This window comes from Dermacentor albipictus, chromosome 1, assembly GCF_038994185.2.
Source record: "Dermacentor albipictus isolate Rhodes 1998 colony chromosome 1, USDA_Dalb.pri_finalv2, whole genome shotgun sequence".
Classification (NCBI taxonomy): Eukaryota; Metazoa; Arthropoda; class Arachnida; order Ixodida; family Ixodidae; genus Dermacentor; species Dermacentor albipictus.
The window spans coordinates 470,300,551-470,319,182 of NC_091821.1; positions in this window are offsets into that span (position 1 = coordinate 470,300,551).

An 18,632-nucleotide genomic window follows, 5' to 3' on the forward strand; every position below is an offset into this window, starting at 1 on the left:
ACCGAGAAAATCAGTGCGCCGGCCATCGTTCGACCGAAGCCTAAGCGATCGGCTAGCAAACTGACGACGCGAAATGGCGACAGCGCCTTGGCTTGTATATATAATTAATCGCCGTCAAAGTGTGGCAAAAGATGCCTAAAAGTTGAAATGCACAAGATTCAACCCTCCCACGCTTTCCGTGCACATGAAGTTTGAGTCAATGCTGATGCGAATGTTAAGCCTAATGATGTCGTGCTTGTGCACCCACTTTTGGTGGACTTGAGCTGAAAGGGAAGCAGTAATATCGAATCAAACAGCTTTTATAGCTCAGTGCTGTCGTTCGCGATGAGAATGTTTGCAAGGCGCGTATACACTGTAATACATCAAATACATCTATTATAAATATGGAGCGCGCGCTTATGCTTCGCTTTCAAGAGTGGCACGAGACAGCATTCAAAGATCTCCGACTGCTTCTCACACTTCCCTGCAACTGGAGCATATGTACCTGTAATGTTTAGCGGGAAACGTCGGCTGCGAACGCTAGGCACGAAGGGGGGCTTTCTGGAAGAAATGGGGCTTCCAGCGTGCGGCCCGATGTGGCGTAGGCGAGCGCCATCTGGAGGCATTGCAAGGAACTGGGCGCACCACTCCGCCGCCCCCGAGGTACTCACGAGCCGGCGCCTGCAAATGGCGGACTCCGTTGGCGGTCCATCAATGATGAAGCGCTGGGAAATGCGTTTGTTTGAGTTTTCGCGTAACTTAGTTATGTTTTCTCGAATTGTAAAATTGCCATCCGTCACTATCATGTCTGTCGGTTTGTGTGTATGTCGTACGTTACGGTTTTTCGGCGTATTTCAGATTGAGGCATTGAATTCAGTCGCCTTCTTGCGCCAAATGGAGGACCTTGGTATGGCTGGTTTGAAAATCCTTTCGTCTAAACGACGTCCGACGCCGGGTTCCGACACCAGATTTTATGGGACACCGGGCCCTTAACGCTATGGCGTTAAGGTTGGCTCAAGCAGCTTGTTAGGAGTACGTATAGCTGGCGTGAACGTGGCACCTTATTTATCGACGACTGGTCATGAATTGGATCATTCCTATATCGCATACGCAGCGCTTATGTTGTAGTTCGAACACGTTCCCAATTGCTCAAGTCGTCTACGTATCCATATTGCAACAGGCAGAAAATTGACAACTTGGGCACATACCAAGAGGATTGTGCTCTATGCTTGTCGATACCACAACCAGCAGATAGATACCCAGTGGTCAAAGTTGAATCGCGTCCAGTTTGATATTGTGATCGGTAGACTGACAATCATTGAAACTTGGCGAAATTGGTAAATAAAGGCTACATTTCATCACCGGATGTACACCGAGCGATCGTTTCAGCGTTTGACTTTGTTCTTAGCCAGTCATCACTGACATTAGCCGCTAAAGAAAACAGTGAATGGATTGCGGCATGGGACGCCCAAAGTGTATAGTCATTTTGTATAGAATTTTTTTTCACTGATATATAGGGTGGCATTAATCAACTTACAATGTTCCTACACCGGCTGGCAGTGGACTTTTTTTTTTCTAAGCATCTGAAGTACAAAAAGATTTCAACGAAAGGTTTTTTTCACGGCACCCACATACTCCCCATGTTTATATATTCCGACATTTGTCCGCAATATATAGACTTGTAAGCTATATATAGAATATCACCACTTGTTCTCGTTATCGTGTACATATAGCGTAGCTGCACGGTTAAAAGTAGGACACGTTTGGGGGTAAAAAAAAAAGAAGAGGCACCGGTAGCGATTTTTTGCCGCAACCTCCGCTACTGTTACGGCAACGCCGGTATTTTTTTGTGGGGTTTAATTTATGCGTGAATTGCCAGACATACCACTCAGGTCTACGACCGAATGAGTTATGTCAGCAACCACAGACCGTCATGCTTCTAGCCACTTTTAGCTGGTTTGAAGAATGACGCAGCGGAGTTAGCAGCGCCCCCCAAGTGCACATCCCACGAATTGGAGCTATGCTCCGGGCAGGGGAGACACTTGTACCCTTTATGCGGTGGGTGTCCGCCGGTGGTGGGATTCGAACCCACCACCTCCCGAAGCCGAGGCCGGCGCCCTAACCACTGCGCCACGACTTCGGTGACATTTCGAAGGTTAACATCGTGTTTTGTGAGCGGGAACACTTTCTCCTCCTTACCTACTCTGGAATCCAATTGTTCCCTCCTCGCCTGAGGCAAAGCTGCCCTTTTCATGGTGCGACGGCGCATGCGCCCAGGCCTAGCGGATTGGTCGCGAAACGTCTTTGAAGGGTCGTGCGCAACCCCGCGTGCCGGGAAGTCCCCTGTAAAAGAAAAAAAAAAGAAGTAAGCGCTCGGACGCACGCCGCTACAAACGCTCGTGTCATGTACTGCCTTGAAACTCCACTGGCAGCTCTTCAGCGTCAGCTCGGTGCCGAAAACATGTGTAGCTTAAGACTGCAAGTTAACGTTTAAACAGAAAGCGACTAGGTTTTCTTATGGACTGCGCCGTGAGGCTACGTTGTTGCCGCCCTTCATTGATGGCTGGCCAATACATTAACGTAAAGCACTTGTGTTACACTTGGGCAACGCTTTAAAACATCGCGTTGACGACGAAATCTTGTTGCAAGGTCAGCCCTCACATGCTGGTGGTGGCAGCACGCGCGTGTCTTCACGTACTCATTCAAGGCGCGGTAAGACTGAGTCGATACGAAACCGACAAGACGCTCACGAACACGATTGACCGAATGTTGAGTACAATGCGTCATTGAAAGCACAATATCATATCAGGCCGAACAGGACGCAACCGACGAGCGCGAGTTGCCGCACTGCGACGGGCATTCTTGTCAACAGCACCGAGAAAATCAGTGCGCCGGCCATCGTTCGACCGAAGCCTAAGCGATCGGCTAGCAAACTGACGACGCGAAATGGCGACAGCGCCTTGGCTTGTATATATAATTAATCGCCGTCAAAGTGTGGCAAAAGATGCCTAAAAGTTGAAATGCACAAGATTCAACCCTCCCACGCTTTCCGTGCACATGAAGTTTGAGTCAATGCTGATGCGAATGTTAAGCCTAATGATGTCGTGCTTGTGCACCCACTTTTGGTGGACTTGAGCTGAAAGGGAAGCAGTAATATCGAATCAAACAGCTTTTATAGCTCAGTGCTGTCGTTCGCGATGAGAATGTTTGCAAGGCGCGTATACACTGTAATACATCAAATACATCTATTATAAATATGGAGCGCGCGCTTATGCTTCGCTTTCAAGAGTGGCACGAGACAGCATTCAAAGATCTCCGACTGCTTCTCACACTTCCCTGCAACTGGAGCATATGTACCTGTAATGTTTAGCGGGAAACGTCGGCTGCGAACGCTAGGCACGAAGGGGGGCTTTCTGGAAGAAATGGGGCTTCCAGCGTGCGGCCCGATGTGGCGTAGGCGAGCGCCATCTGGAGGCATTGCAAGGAACTGGGCGCACCACTCCGCCGCCCCCGAGGTACTCACGAGCCGGCGCCTGCAAATGGCGGACTCCGTTGGCGGTCCATCAATGATGAAGCGCTGGGAAATGCGTTTGTTTGAGTTTTCGCGTAACTTAGTTATGTTTTCTCGAATTGTAAAATTGCCATCCGTCACTATCATGTCTGTCGGTTTGTGTGTATGTCGTACGTTACGGTTTTTCGGCGTATTTCAGATTGAGGCATTGAATTCAGTCGCCTTCTTGCGCCAAATGGAGGACCTTGGTATGGCTGGTTTGAAAATCCTTTCGTCTAAACGACGTCCGACGCCGGGTTCCGACACCAGATTTTATGGGACACCGGGCCCTTAACGCTATGGCGTTAAGGTTGGCTCAAGCAGCTTGTTAGGAGTACGTATAGCTGGCGTGAACGTGGCACCTTATTTATCGACGACTGGTCATGAATTGGATCATTCCTATATCGCATACGCAGCGCTTATGTTGTAGTTCGAACACGTTCCCAATTGCTCAAGTCGTCTACGTATCCATATTGCAACAGGCAGAAAATTGACAACTTGGGCACATACCAAGAGGATTGTGCTCTATGCTTGTCGATACCACAACCAGCAGATAGATACCCAGTGGTCAAAGTTGAATCGCGTCCAGTTTGATATTGTGATCGGTAGACTGACAATCATTGAAACTTGGCGAAATTGGTAAATAAAGGCTACATTTCATCACCGGATGTACACCGAGCGATCGTTTCAGCGTTTGACTTTGTTCTTAGCCAGTCATCACTGACATTAGCCGCTAAAGAAAACAGTGAATGGATTGCGGCATGGGACGCCCAAAGTGTATAGTCATTTTGTATAGAATTTTTTTTCACTGATATATAGGGTGGCATTAATCAACTTACAATGTTCCTACACCGGCTGGCAGTGGACTTTTTTTTTTCTAAGCATCTGAAGTACAAAAAGATTTCAACGAAAGGTTTTTTTCACGGCACCCACATACTCCCCATGTTTATATATTCCGACATTTGTCCGCAATATATAGACTTGTAAGCTATATATAGAATATCACCACTTGTTCTCGTTATCGTGTACATATAGCGTAGCTGCACGGTTAAAAGTAGGACACGTTTGGGGGTAAAAAAAAAAAGAAGAGGCACCGGTAGCGATTTTTTGCCGCAACCTCCGCTACTGTTACGGCAACGCCGGTATTTTTTTGTGGGGTTTAATTTATGCGTGAATTGCCAGACATACCACTCAGGTCTACGACCGAATGAGTTATGTCAGCAACCACAGACCGTCATGCTTCTAGCCACATTTAGCTGGTTTGAAGAATGACGCAGCGGAGTTAGCAGCGCCCCCCAAGTGCACATCCCACGAATTGGAGCTATGCTCCGGGCAGGGGAGACAATTGTACCCTTTATGCGGTGGGTGTCCGCCGGTGGTGGGATTCGAACCCACCACCTCCCGAAGCCGAGGCCGGCGCCCTAACCACTGCGCCACGACTTCGGTGACATTTCGAAGGTTAACATCGTGTTTTGTGAGCGGGAACACTTTCTCCTCCTTACCTACTCTGGAATCCAATTGTTCCCTCCTCGCCTGAGGCAAAGCTGCCCTTTTCATGGTGCGACGGCGCATGCGCCCAGGCCTAGCGGATTGGTCGCGAAACGTCTTTGAAGGGTCGTGCGCAACCCCGCGTGCCGGGAAGTCCCCTGTAAAAGAAAAAAAAAGAAGTAAGCGCTCGGACGCACGCCGCTACAAACGCTCGTGTCATGTACTGCCTTGAAACTCCACTGGCAGCTCTTCAGCGTCAGCTCGGTGCCGAAAACATGTGTAGCTTAAGACTGCAAGTTAACGTTTAAACAGAAAGCGACTAGGTTTTCTTATGGACTGCGCCGTGAGGCTACGTTGTTGCCGCCCTTCATTGATGGCTGGCCAATACATTAACGTAAAGCACTTGTGTTACACTTGGGCAACGCTTTAAAACATCGCGTTGACGACGAAATCTTGTTGCAAGGTCAGCCCTCACATGCTGGTGGTGGCAGCACGCGCGTGTCTTCACGTACTCATTCAAGGCGCGGTAAGACTGAGTCGATACGAAACCGACAAGACGCTCACGAACACGATTGACCGAATGTTGAGTACAATGCGTCATTGAAAGCACAATATCATATCAGGCCGAACAGGACGCAACCGACGAGCGCGAGTTGCCGCACTGCGACGGGCATTCTTGTCAACAGCACCGAGAAAATCAGTGCGCCGGCCATCGTTCGACCGAAGCCTAAGCGATCGGCTAGCAAACTGACGACGCGAAATGGCGACAGCGCCTTGGCTTGTATATATTATTAATCGCCGTCAAAGTGTGGCAAAAGATGCCTAAAAGTTGAAATGCACAAGATTCAACCCTCCCACGCTTTCCGTGCACATGAAGTTTGAGTCAATGCTGATGCGAATGTTAAGCCTAATGATGTCGTGCTTGTGCACCCACTTTTGGTGGACTTGAGCTGAAAGGGAAGCAGTAATATCGAATCAAACAGCTTTTATAGCTCAGTGCTGTCGTTCGCGATGAGAATGTTTGCAAGGCGCGTATACACTGTAATACATCAAATACATCTATTATAAATATGGAGCGCGCGCTTATGCTTCGCTTTCAAGAGTGGCACGAGACAGCATTCAAAGATCTCCGACTGCTTCTCACACTTCCCTGCAACTGGAGCATATGTACCTGTAATGTTTAGCGGGAAACGTCGGCTGCGAACGCTAGGCACGAAGGGGGGCTTTCTGGAAGAAATGGGGCTTCCAGCGTGCGGCCCGATGTGGCGTAGGCGAGCGCCATCTGGAGGCATTGCAAGGAACTGGGGGCACCACTCCGCCGCCCCCGAGGTACTCACGAGCCGGCGCCTGCAAATGGCGGACTCCGTTGGCGGTCCATCAATGATGAAGCGCTGGGAAATGCGTTTGTTTGAGTTTTCGCGTAACTTAGTTATGTTTTCTCGAATTGTAAAATTGCCATCCGTCACTATCATGTCTGTCGGTTTGTGTGTATGTCGTACGTTACGATTTTTCGGCGTATTTCAGATTGAGGCATTGAATTCAGTCGCCTTCTTGCGCCAAATGGAGGACCTTGGTATGGCTGGTTTGAAAATCCTTTCGTCTAAACGACGTCCGACGCCGGGTTCCGACACCAGATTTTATGGGACACCGGGCCCTTAACGCTATGGCGTTAAGGTTGGCTCAAGCAGCTTGTTAGGAGTACGTATAGCTGGCGTGAACGTGGCACCTTATTTATCGACGACTGGTCATGAATTGGATCATTCCTATATCGCATACGCAACGCTTATGTTGTAGTTCGAACACGTTCCCAATTGCTCAAGTCGTCTACGTATCCATATTGCAACAGGCAGAAAATTGACAATTTGGGCACATACCAAGAGGATTGTGCTCTATGCTTGTCGATACCACAACCAGCAGATAGATACCCAGTGGTCAAAGTTGAATCGCGTCCAGTTTGATATTGTGATCGGTAGACTGACAATCATTGAAACTAGGCGAAATTGGTAAATAAAGGCTACATTTCATCACCGGATGTACACCGAGCGATCGTTTCAGCGTTTGACTTTGTTCTTAGCCAGTCATCACTGACATTAGCCGCTAAAGAAAACAGTGAATGGATTGCGGCATGGGACGCCCAAAGTGTATAGTCATTTTGTATAGAATTTTTTTTCACTGATATATAGGGTGGCATTAATCAACTTACAATGTTCCTACACCGGCTGGCAGTGGACTTTTTTTTTTCTAAGCATCTCAAGTACAAAAAGATTTCAACGAAAGGTTTTTTTCACGGCACCCACATACTCCCCATGTTTATATATTCCGACATTTGTCCGCAATATATAGACTTGTAAGCTATATATAGAATATCACCACTTGTTCTCGTTATCGTGTACATATAGCGTAGCTGCACGGTTAAAAGTAGGACACGTTTGGGGGTAAAAAAAAAAAGAAGAGGCACCGGTAGCGATTTTTTGCCGCAACCTCCGCTACTGTTACGGCAACGCCGGTATTTTTTTGTGGGGTTTAATTTATGCGTGAATTGCCAGACATACCACTCAGGTCTACGACCGAATGAGTTATGTCAGCAACCACAGACCGTCATGCTTCTAGCCACTTTTAGCTGGTTTGAAGAATGACGCAGCGGAGTTAGCAGCGCCCCCCAAGTGCACATCCCACGAATTGGAGCTATGCTCCGGGCAGGGGAGACACTTGTACCCTTTATGCGGTGGGTCTCCGCCGGTGGTGGGATTCGAACCCACCACCTCCCGAAGCCGAGGCCGGCGCCCTAACCACTGCGCCACGACTTCGGTGACATTTCGAAGGTTAACATCGTGTTTTGTGAGCGGGAACACTTTCTCCTCCTTACCTACTCTGGAATCCAATTGTTCCCTCCTCGCCTGAGGCAAAGCTGCCCTTTTCATGGTGCGACGGCGCATGCGCCCAGGCCTAGCGGATTGGTCGCGAAACGTCTTTGAAGGGTCGTGCGCAACCCCGCGTGCCGGGAAGTCCCCTGTAAAAGAAAAAAAAAAGAAGTAAGCGCTCGGACGCACGCCGCTACAAACGCTCGTGTCATGTACTGCCTTGAAACTCCACTGGCAGCTCTTCAGCGTCAGCTCGGTGCCGAAAACATGTGTAGCTTAAGACTGCAAGTTAACGTTTAAACAGAAAGCGACTAGGTTTTCTTATGGACTGCGCCGTGAGGCTACGTTGTTGCCGCCCTTCAATGATGGCTGGCCAATACATTAACGTAAAGCACTTGCGTTACACTTGGGCAACGCTTTAAAACATCGCGTTGACGACGAAATCTTGTTGCAAGGTCAGCCCTCACATGCTGGTGGTGGCAGCACGCGCGTGTCTTCACGTACTCATTCAAGGCGCGGTAAGACTGAGTCGATACGAAACCGACAAGACGCTCACGAACACGATTGACCGAATGTTGAGTACAATGCGTCATTGAAAGCACAATATCATATCAGGCCGAACAGGACGCAACCGACGAGCGCGAGTTGCCGCACTGCGACGGGCATTCTTGTCAACAGCACCGAGAAAATCAGTGCGCCGGCCATCGTTCGACCGAAGCCTAAGCGATCGGCTAGCAAACTGACGACGCGAAATGGCGACAGCGCCTTGGCTTGTATATATAATTAATCGCCGTCAAAGTGTGGCAAAAGATGCCTAAAAGTTGAAATGCACAAGATTCAACCCTCCCACGCTTTCCGTGCACATGAAGTTTGAGTCAATGCTGATGCGAATGTTAAGCCTAATGATGTCGTGCTTGTGCACCCACTTTTGGTGGACTTGAGCTGAAAGGGAAGCAGTAATATCGAATCAAACAGCTTTTATAGCTCAGTGCTGTCGTTCGCGATGAGAATGTTTGCAAGGCGCGTATACACTGTAATACATCAAATACATCTATTATAAATATGGAGCGCGCGCTTATGCTTCGCTTTCAAGAGTGGCACGAGACAGCATTCAAAGATCTCCGACTGCTTCTCACACTTCCCTGCAACTGGAGCATATGTACCTGTAATGTTTAGCGGGAAACGTCGGCTGCGAACGCTAGGCACGAAGGGGGGCTTTCTGGAAGAAATGGGGCTTCCAGCGTGCGGCCCGATGTGGCGTAGGCGAGCGCCATCTGGAGGCATTGCAAGGAACTGGGCGCACCACTCCGCCGCCCCCGAGGTACTCACGAGCCGGCGCCTGCAAATGGCGGACTCCGTTGGCGGTCCATCAATGATGAAGCGCTGGGAAATGCGTTTGTTTGAGTTTTCGCGTAACTTAGTTATGTTTTCTCGAATTGTAAAATTGCCATCCGTCACTATCATGTCTGTCGGTTTGTGTGTATGTCGTACGTTACGATTTTTCGGCGTATTTCAGATTGAGGCATTGAATTCAGTCGCCTTCTTGCGCCAAATGGAGGACCTTGGTATGGCTGGTTTGAAAATCCTTTCGTCTAAACGACGTCCGACGCCGGGTTCCGACACCAGTTTTTATGGGACACCGGGCCCTTAACGCTATGGCGTTAAGGTTGGCTCAAGCAGCTTGTTAGGAGTACGTATAGCTGGCGTGAACGTGGCACCTTATTTATCGACGACTGGTCATGAATTGGATCATTCCCATATCGCATACGCAACGCTTATGTTGTAGTTCGAACACGTTCCCAATTGCTCAAGTCGTCTACGTATCCATATTGCAACAGGCAGAAAATTGACAATTTGGGCACATACCAAGAGGATTGTGCTCTATGCTTGTCGATACCACAACCAGCAGATAGATACCCAGTGGTCAAAGTTGAATCGCGTCCAGTTTGATATTGTGATCGGTAGACTGACAATCATTGAAACTAGGCGAAATTGGTAAATAAAGGCTACATTTCATCACCGGATGTACACCGAGCGATCGTTTCAGCGTTTGACTTTGTTCTTAGCCAGTCATCACTGACATTAGCCGCTAAAGAAAACAGTGAATGGATTGCGGCATGGGACGCCCAAAGTGTATAGTCATTTTGTATAGAATTTTTTTTCACTGATATATAGGGTGGCATTAATCAACTTACAATGTTCCTACACCGGCTGGCAGTGGACTTTTTTTTTCTAAGCATCTGAAGTACAAAAAGATTTCAACGAAAGGTTTTTTTCACGGCACCCACATACTCCCCATGTTTATATATTCCGACATTTGTCCGCAATATATAGACTTGTAAGCTATATATAGAATATCACCACTTGTTCTCGTTATCGTGTACATATAGCGTAGCTGCACGGTTAAAAGTAGGACACGTTTGGGGGTAAAAAAAAAAAAGAAGAGGCACCGGTAGCGATTTTTTGCCGCAACCTCCGCTACTGTTACGGCAACGCCGGTATTTTTTTGTGGGGTTTAATTTATGCGTGAATTGCCAGACATACCACTCAGGTCTACGACCGAATGAGTTATGTCAGCAACCACAGACCGTCATGCTTCTAGCCACTTTTAGCTGGTTTGAAGAATGACGCAGCGGAGTTAGCAGCGCCCCCCAAGTGCACATCCCACGAATTGGAGCTATGCTCCGGGCAGGGGAGACACTTGTACCCTTTATGCGGTGGGTCTCCGCCGGTGGTGGGATTCGAACCCACCACCTCCCGAAGCCGAGGCCGGCGCCCTAACCACTGCGCCACGACTTCGGTGACATTTCGAAGGTTAACATCGTGTTTTGTGAGCGGGAACACTTTCTCCTCCTTACCTACTCTGGAATCCAATTGTTCCCTCCTCGCCTGAGGCAAAGCTGCCCTTTTCATGGTGCGACGGCGCATGCGCCCAGGCCTAGCGGATTGGTCGCGAAACGTCTTTGAAGGGTCGTGCGCAACCCCGCGTGCCGGGAAGTCCCCTGTAAAAGAAAAAAAAAAGAAGTAAGCGCTCGGACGCACGCCGCTACAAACGCTCGTGTCATGTACTGCCTTGAAACTCCACTGGCAGCTCTTCAGCGTCAGCTCGGTGCCGAAAACATGTGTAGCTTAAGACTGCAAGTTAACGTTTAAACAGAAAGCGACTAGGTTTTCTTATGGACTGCGCCGTGAGGCTACGTTGTTGCCGCCCTTCATTGATGGCTGGCCAATACATTAACGTAAAGCACTTGTGTTACACTTGGGCAACGCTTTAAAACATCGCGTTGACGACGAAATCTTGTTGCAAGGTCAGCCCTCACATGCTGGTGGTGGCAGCACGCGCGTGTCTTCACGTACTCATTCAAGGCGCGGTAAGACTGAGTCGATACGAAACCGACAAGACGTTCACGAACACGATTGACCGAATGTTGAGTACAATGCGTCATTGAAAGCACAATATCATATCAGGCCGAACAGGACGCAACCGACGAGCGCGAGTTGCCGCACTGCGACGGGCATTCTTGTCAACAGCACCGAGAAAATCAGTGCGCCGGCCATCGTTCGACCGAAGCCTAAGCGATCGGCTAGCAAACTGACGACGCGAAATGGCGACAGCGCCTTGGCTTGTATATATAATTAATCGCCGTCAAAGTGTGGCAAAAGATGCCTAAAAGTTGAAATGCACAAGATTCAACCCTCCCACGCTTTCCGTGCACATGAAGTTTGAGTCAATGCTGATGCGAATGTTAAGCCTAATGATGTCGTGCTTGTGCACCCACTTTTGGTGGACTTGAGCTGAAAGGAAAGCAGTAATATCGAATCAAACAGCTTTTATAGCTCAGTGCTGTCGTTCGCGATGAGAATGTTTGCAAGGCGCGTATACACTCTAATACATCAAATACATCTATTATAAATATGGAGCGCGCGCTTATGCTTCGCTTTCAAGAGTGGCACGAGACAGCATTCAAAGATCTCCGACTGCTTCTCACACTTCCCTGCAACTGGAGCATATGTACCTGTAATGTTTAGCGGGAAACGTCGGCTGCGAACGCTAGGCACGAAGGGGGGCTTTCTGGAAGAAATGGGGCTTCCAGCGTGCGGCCCGATGTGGCGTAGGCGAGCGCCATCTGGAGGCATTGCAAGGAACTGGGCGCACCACTCCGCCGCCCCCGAGGTACTCACGAGCCGGCGCCTGCAAATGGCGGACTCCGTTGGCGGTCCATCAATGATGAAGCGCTGGGAAATGCGTTTGTTTGAGTTTTCGCGTAACTTAGTTATGTTTTCTCGAATTGTAAAATTGCCATCCGTCACTATCATGTCTGTCGGTTTGTGTGTATGTCGTACGTTACGATTTTTCGGCGTATTTCAGATTGAGGCATTGAATTCAGTCGCCTTCTTGCGCCAAATGGAGGACCTTGGTATGGCTGGTTTGAAAATCCTTTCGTCTAAACGACGTCCGACGCCGGGTTCCGACACCAGATTTTATGGGACACCGGGCCCTTAACGCTATGGCGTTAAGGTTGGCTCAAGCAGCTTGTTAGGAGTACGTATAGCTGGCGTGAACGTGGCACCTTATTTATCGACGACTGGTCATGAATTGGATCATTCCTATATCGCATACGCAACGCTTATGTTGTAGTTCGAACACGTTCCCAATTGCTCAAGTCGTCTACGTATCCATATTGCAACAGGCAGAAAATTGACAATTTGGGCACATACCAAGAGGATTGTGCTCTATGCTTGTCGATACCACAACCAGCAGATAGATACCCAGTGGTCAAAGTTGAATCGCGTCCAGTTTGATATTGTGATCGGTAGACTGACAATCATTGAAACTAGGCGAAATTGGTAAATAAAGGCTACATTTCATCACCGGATGTACACCGAGCGATCGTTTCAGCGTTTGACTTTGTTCTTAGCCAGTCATCACTGACATTAGCCGCTAAAGAAAACAGTGAATGGATTGCGGCATGGGACGCCCAAAGTGTATAGTCATTTTGTATAGAATTTTTTTTCACTTATATATAGGGTGGCATTAATCAACTTACAATGTTCCTACACCGGCTGGCAGTGGACTTTTTTTTTTTCTAAGCATCTGAAGTACAAAAAGATTTCAACGAAAGGTTTTTTTCACGGCACCCACATACTCCCCATGTTTATATATTCCGACATTTGTCCGCAATATATAGACTTGTAAGCTATATATAGAATATCACCACTTGTTCTCGTTATCGTGTACATATAGCGTAGCTGCACGGTTAAAAGTAGGACACGTTTGGGGGTAAAAAAAAAAGAAGAGGCACCGGTAGCGATTTTTTGCCGCAACCTCCGCTACTGTTACGGCAACGCCGGTATTTTTTTGTGGGGTTTAATTTATGCGTGAATTGCCAGACATACCACTCAGGTCTACGACCGAATGAGTTATGTCAGCAACCACAGACCGTCATGCTTCTAGCCACTTTTAGCTGGTTTGAAGAATGACGCAGCGGAGTTAGCAGCGCCCCCCAAGTGCACATCCCACGAATTGGAGCTATGCTCCGGGCAGGGGAGACACTTGTACCCTTTATGCGGTGGGTGTCCGCCGGTGGTGGGATTCGAACCCACCACCTCCCGAAGCCGAGGCCGGCGCCCTAACCACTGCGCCACGACTTCGGTGACATTTCGAAGGTTAACATCGTGTTTTGTGAGCGGGAACACTTTCTCCTCCTTACCTACTCTGGAATCCAATTGTTCCCTCCTCGCCTGAGGCAAAGCTGCCCTTTTCATGGTGCGACGGCGCATGCGCCCAGGCCTAGCGGATTGGTCGCGAAACGTCTTTGAAGGGTCGTGCGCAACCCCGCGTGCCGGGAAGTCCCCTGTAAAAGAAAAAAAAAAGAAGTAAGCGCTCGGACGCACGCCGCTACAAACGCTCGTGTCATGTACTGCCTTGAAACTCCACTGGCAGCTCTTCAGCGTCAGCTCGGTGCCGAAAACATGTGTAGCTTAAGACTGCAAGTTAACGTTTAAACAGAAAGCGACTAGGTTTTCTTATGGACTGCGCCGTGAGGCTACGTTGTTGCCGCCCTTCATTGATGGCTGGCCAATACATTAACGTAAAGCACTTGTGTTACACTTGGGCAACGCTTTAAAACATCGCGTTGACGACGAAATCTTGTTGCAAGGTCAGCCCTCACATGCTGGTGGTGGCAGCACGCGCGTGTCTTCACGTACTCATTCAAGGCGCGGTAAGACTGAGTCGATACGAAACCGACAAGACGCTCACGAACACGATTGACCGAATGTTGAGTACAATGCGTCATTGAAAGCACAATATCATATCAGGCCGAACAGGACGCAACCGACGAGCGCGAGTTGCCGCACTGCGACGGGCATTCTTGTCAACAGCACCGAGAAAATCAGTGCGCCGGCCATCGTTCGACCGAAGCCTAAGCGATCGGCTAGCAAACTGACGACGCGAAATGGCGACAGCGCCTTGGCTTGTATATATAATTAATCGCCGTCAAAGTGTGGCAAAAGATGCCTAAAAGTTGAAATGCACAAGATTCAACCCTCCCACGCTTTCCGTGCACATGAAGTTTGAGTCAATGCTGATGCGAATGTTAAGCCTAATGATGTCGTGCTTGTGCACCCACTTTTGGTGGACTTGAGCTGAAAGGGAAGCAGTAATATCGAATCAAACAGCTTTTATAGCTCAGTGCTGTCGTTCGCGATGAGAATGTTTGCAAGGCGCGTATACACTGTAATACATCAAATACATCTATTATAAATATGGAGCGCGCGCTTATGCTTCGCTTTCAAGAGTGGCACGAGACAGCATTCAAAGATCTCCGACTGCTTCTCACACTTCCCTGCAACTGGAGCATATGTACCTGTAATGTTTAGCGGGAAACGTCGGCTGCGAACGCTAGGCACGAAGGGGGGCTTTCTGGAAGAAATGGGGCTTCCAGCGTGCGGCCCGATGTGGCGTAGGCGAGCGCCATCTGGAGGCATTGCAAGGAACTGGGCGCACCACTCCGCCGCCCCCGAGGTACTCACGAGCCGGCGCCTGCAAATGGCGGACTCCGTTGGCGGTCCATCAATGATGAAGCGCTGGGAAATGCGTTTGTTTGAGTTTTCGCGTAACTTAGTTATGTTTTCTCGAATTGTAAAATTGCCATCCGTCACTATCATGTCTGTCGGTTTGTGTGTATGTCGTACGTTACGATTTTTCGGCGTATTTCAGATTGAGGCATTGAATTCAGTCGCCTTCTTGCGCCAAATGGAGGACCTTGGTATGGCTGGTTTGAAAATCCTTTCGTCTAAACGACGTCCGACGCCGGGTTCCGACACCAGATTTTATGGGACACCGGGCCCTTAACGCTATGGCGTTAAGGTTGGCTCAAGCAGCTTGTTAGGAGTACGTATAGCTGGCGTGAACGTGGCACCTTATTTATCGACGACTGGTCATGAATTGGATCATTCCTATATCGCATACGCAACGCTTATGTTGTAGTTCGAACACGTTCCCAATTGCTCAAGTCGTCTACGTATCCATATTGCAACAGGCAGAAAATTGACAATTTGGGCACATACCAAGAGGATTGTGCTCTATGCTTGTCGATACCACAACCAGCAGATAGATACCCAGTGGTCAAAGTTGAATCGCGTCCAGTTTGATATTGTGATCGGTAGACTGACAATCATTGAAACTAGGCGAAATTGGTAAATAAAGGCTACATTTCATCACCGGATGTACACCGAGCGATCGTTTCAGCGTTTGACTTTGTTCTTAGCCAGTCATCACTGACATTAGCCGCTAAAGAAAACAGTGAATGGATTGCGGCATGGGACGCCCAAAGTGTATAGTCATTTTGTATAGAATTTTTTTTCACTTATATATAGGGTGGCATTAATCAACTTACAATGTTCCTACACCGGCTGGCAGTGGACTTTTTTTTTTTCTAAGCATCTGAAGTACAAAAAGATTTCAACGAAAGGTTTTTTTCACGGCACCCACATACTCCCCATGTTTATATATTCCGACATTTGTCCGCAATATATAGACTTGTAAGCTATATATAGAATATCACCACTTGTTCTCGTTATCGTGTACATATAGCGTAGCTGCACGGTTAAAAGTAGGACACGTTTGGGGGTAAAAAAAAAAGAAGAGGCACCGGTAGCGATTTTTTGCCGCAACCTCCGCTACTGTTACGGCAACGCCGGTATTTTTTTGTGGGGTTTAATTTATGCGTGAATTGCCAGACATACCACTCAGGTCTACGACCGAATGAGTTATGTCAGCAACCACAGACCGTCATGCTTCTAGCCACTTTTAGCTGGTTTGAAGAATGACGCAGCGGAGTTAGCAGCGCCCCCCAAGTGCACATCCCACGAATTGGAGCTATGCTCCGGGCAGGGGAGACACTTGTACCCTTTATGCGGTGGGTGTCCGCCGGTGGTGGGATTCGAACCCACCACCTCCCGAAGCCGAGGCCGGCGCCCTAACCACTGCGCCACGACTTCGGTGACATTTCGAAGGTTAACATCGTGTTTTGTGAGCGGGAACACTTTCTCCTCCTTACCTACTCTGGAATCCAATTGTTCCCTCCTCGCCTGAGGCAAAGCTGCCCTTTTCATGGTGCGACGGCGCATGCGCCCAGGCCTAGCGGATTGGTCGCGAAACGTCTTTGAAGGGTCGTGCGCAACCCCGCGTGCCGGGAAGTCCCCTGTAAAAGAAAAAAAAAAGAAGTAAGCGCTCGGACGCACGCCGCTACAAACGCTCGTGTCATGTACTGCCTTGAAACTCCACTGGCAGCTCTTCAGCGTCAGCTCGGTGCCGAAAACATGTGTAGCTTAAGACTGCAAGTTAACGTTTAAACAGAAAGCGACTAGGTTTTCTTATGGACTGCGCCGTGAGGCTACGTTGTTGCCGCCCTTCATTGATGGCTGGCCAATACATTAACGTAAAGCACTTGTGTTACACTTGGGCAACGCTTTAAAACATCGCGTTGACGACGAAATCTTGTTGCAAGGTCAGCCCTCACATGCTGGTGGTGGCAGCACGCGCGTGTCTTCACGTACTCATTCAAGGCGCGGTAAGACTGAGTCGATACGAAACCGACAAGACGCTCACGAACACGATTGACCGAATGTTGAGTACAATGCGTCATTGAAAGCACAATATCATATCAGGCCGAACAGGACGCAACCGACGAGCGCGAGTTGCCGCACTGCGACGGGCATTCTTGTCAACAGCACCGAGAAAATCAGTGCGCCGGCCATCGTTCGACCGAAGCCTAAGCGATCGGCTAGCAAACTGACGACGCGAAATGGCGACAGCGCCTTGGCTTGTATATATAATTAATCGCCGTCAAAGTGTGGCAAAAGATGCCTAAAAGTTGAAATGCACAAGATTCAACCCTCCCACGCTTTCCGTGCACATGAAGTTTGAGTCAATGCTGATGCGAATGTTAAGCCTAATGATGTCGTGCTTGTGCACCCACTTTTGGTGGACTTGAGCTGAAAGGGAAGCAGTAATATCGAATCAAACAGCTTTTATAGCTCAGTGCTGTCGTTCGCGATGAGAATGTTTGCAAGGCGCGTATACACTGTAATACATCAAATACATCTATTATAAATATGGAGCGCGCGCTTATGCTTCGCTTTCAAGAGTGGCACGAGACAGCATTCAAAGATCTCCGACTGCTTCTCACACTTCCCTGCAACTGGAGCATATGTACCTGTAATGTTTAGCGGGAAACGTCGGCTGCGAACGCTAGGCACGAAGGGGGGCTTTCTGGAAGAAATGGGGCTTCCAGCGTGCGGCCCGATGTGGCGTAGGCGAGCGCCATCTGGAGGCATTGCAAGGAACTGGGCGCACCACTCCGCCGCCCCCGAGGTACTCACGAGCCGGCGCCTGCAAATGGCGGACTCCGTTGGCGGTCCATCAATGATGAAGCGCTGGGAAATGCGTTTGTTTGAGTTTTCGCGTAACTTAGTTATGTTTTCTCGAATTGTAAAATTGCCATCCGTCACTATCATGTCTGTCGGTTTGTGTGTATGTCGTACGTTACGGTTTTTCGGCGTATTTCAGATTGAGGCATTGAATTCAGTCGCCTTCTTGCGCCAAATGGAGGACCTTGGTATGGCTGGTTTGAAAATCCTTTCGTCTAAACGACGTCCGACGCCGGGTTCCGACACCAGATTTTATGGGACACCGGGCCCTTAACGCTATGGCGTTAAGGTTGGCTCAAGCAGCTTGTTAGGAGTACGTATAGCTGGCGTGAACGTGGCACCTTATTTATCGACGACTGGTCATGAATTGGATCATTCCTATATCGCATACGCAGCGCTTATGTTGTAGTTCGAACACGTTCCCAATTGCTCAAGTCGTCTACGTATCCATATTGCAACAGGCAGAAAATTGACAACTTGGGCACATACCAAGAGGATTGTGCTCTATGCTTGTCGATACCACAACCAGCAGATAGATACCCAGTGGTCAAAGTTGAATCGCGTCCAGTTTGATATTGTGATCGGTAGACTGACAATCATTGAAACTTGGCGAAATTGGTAAATAAAGGCTACATTTCATCACCGGATGTACACCGAGCGATCGTTTCAGCGTTTGACTTTGTTCTTAGCCAGTCATCACTGACATTAGCCGCTAAAGAAAACAGTGAATGGATTGCGGCATGGGACGCCCAAAGTGTATAGTCATTTTGTATAGAATTTTTTTTCACTGATATATAGGGTGGCATTAATCAACTTAC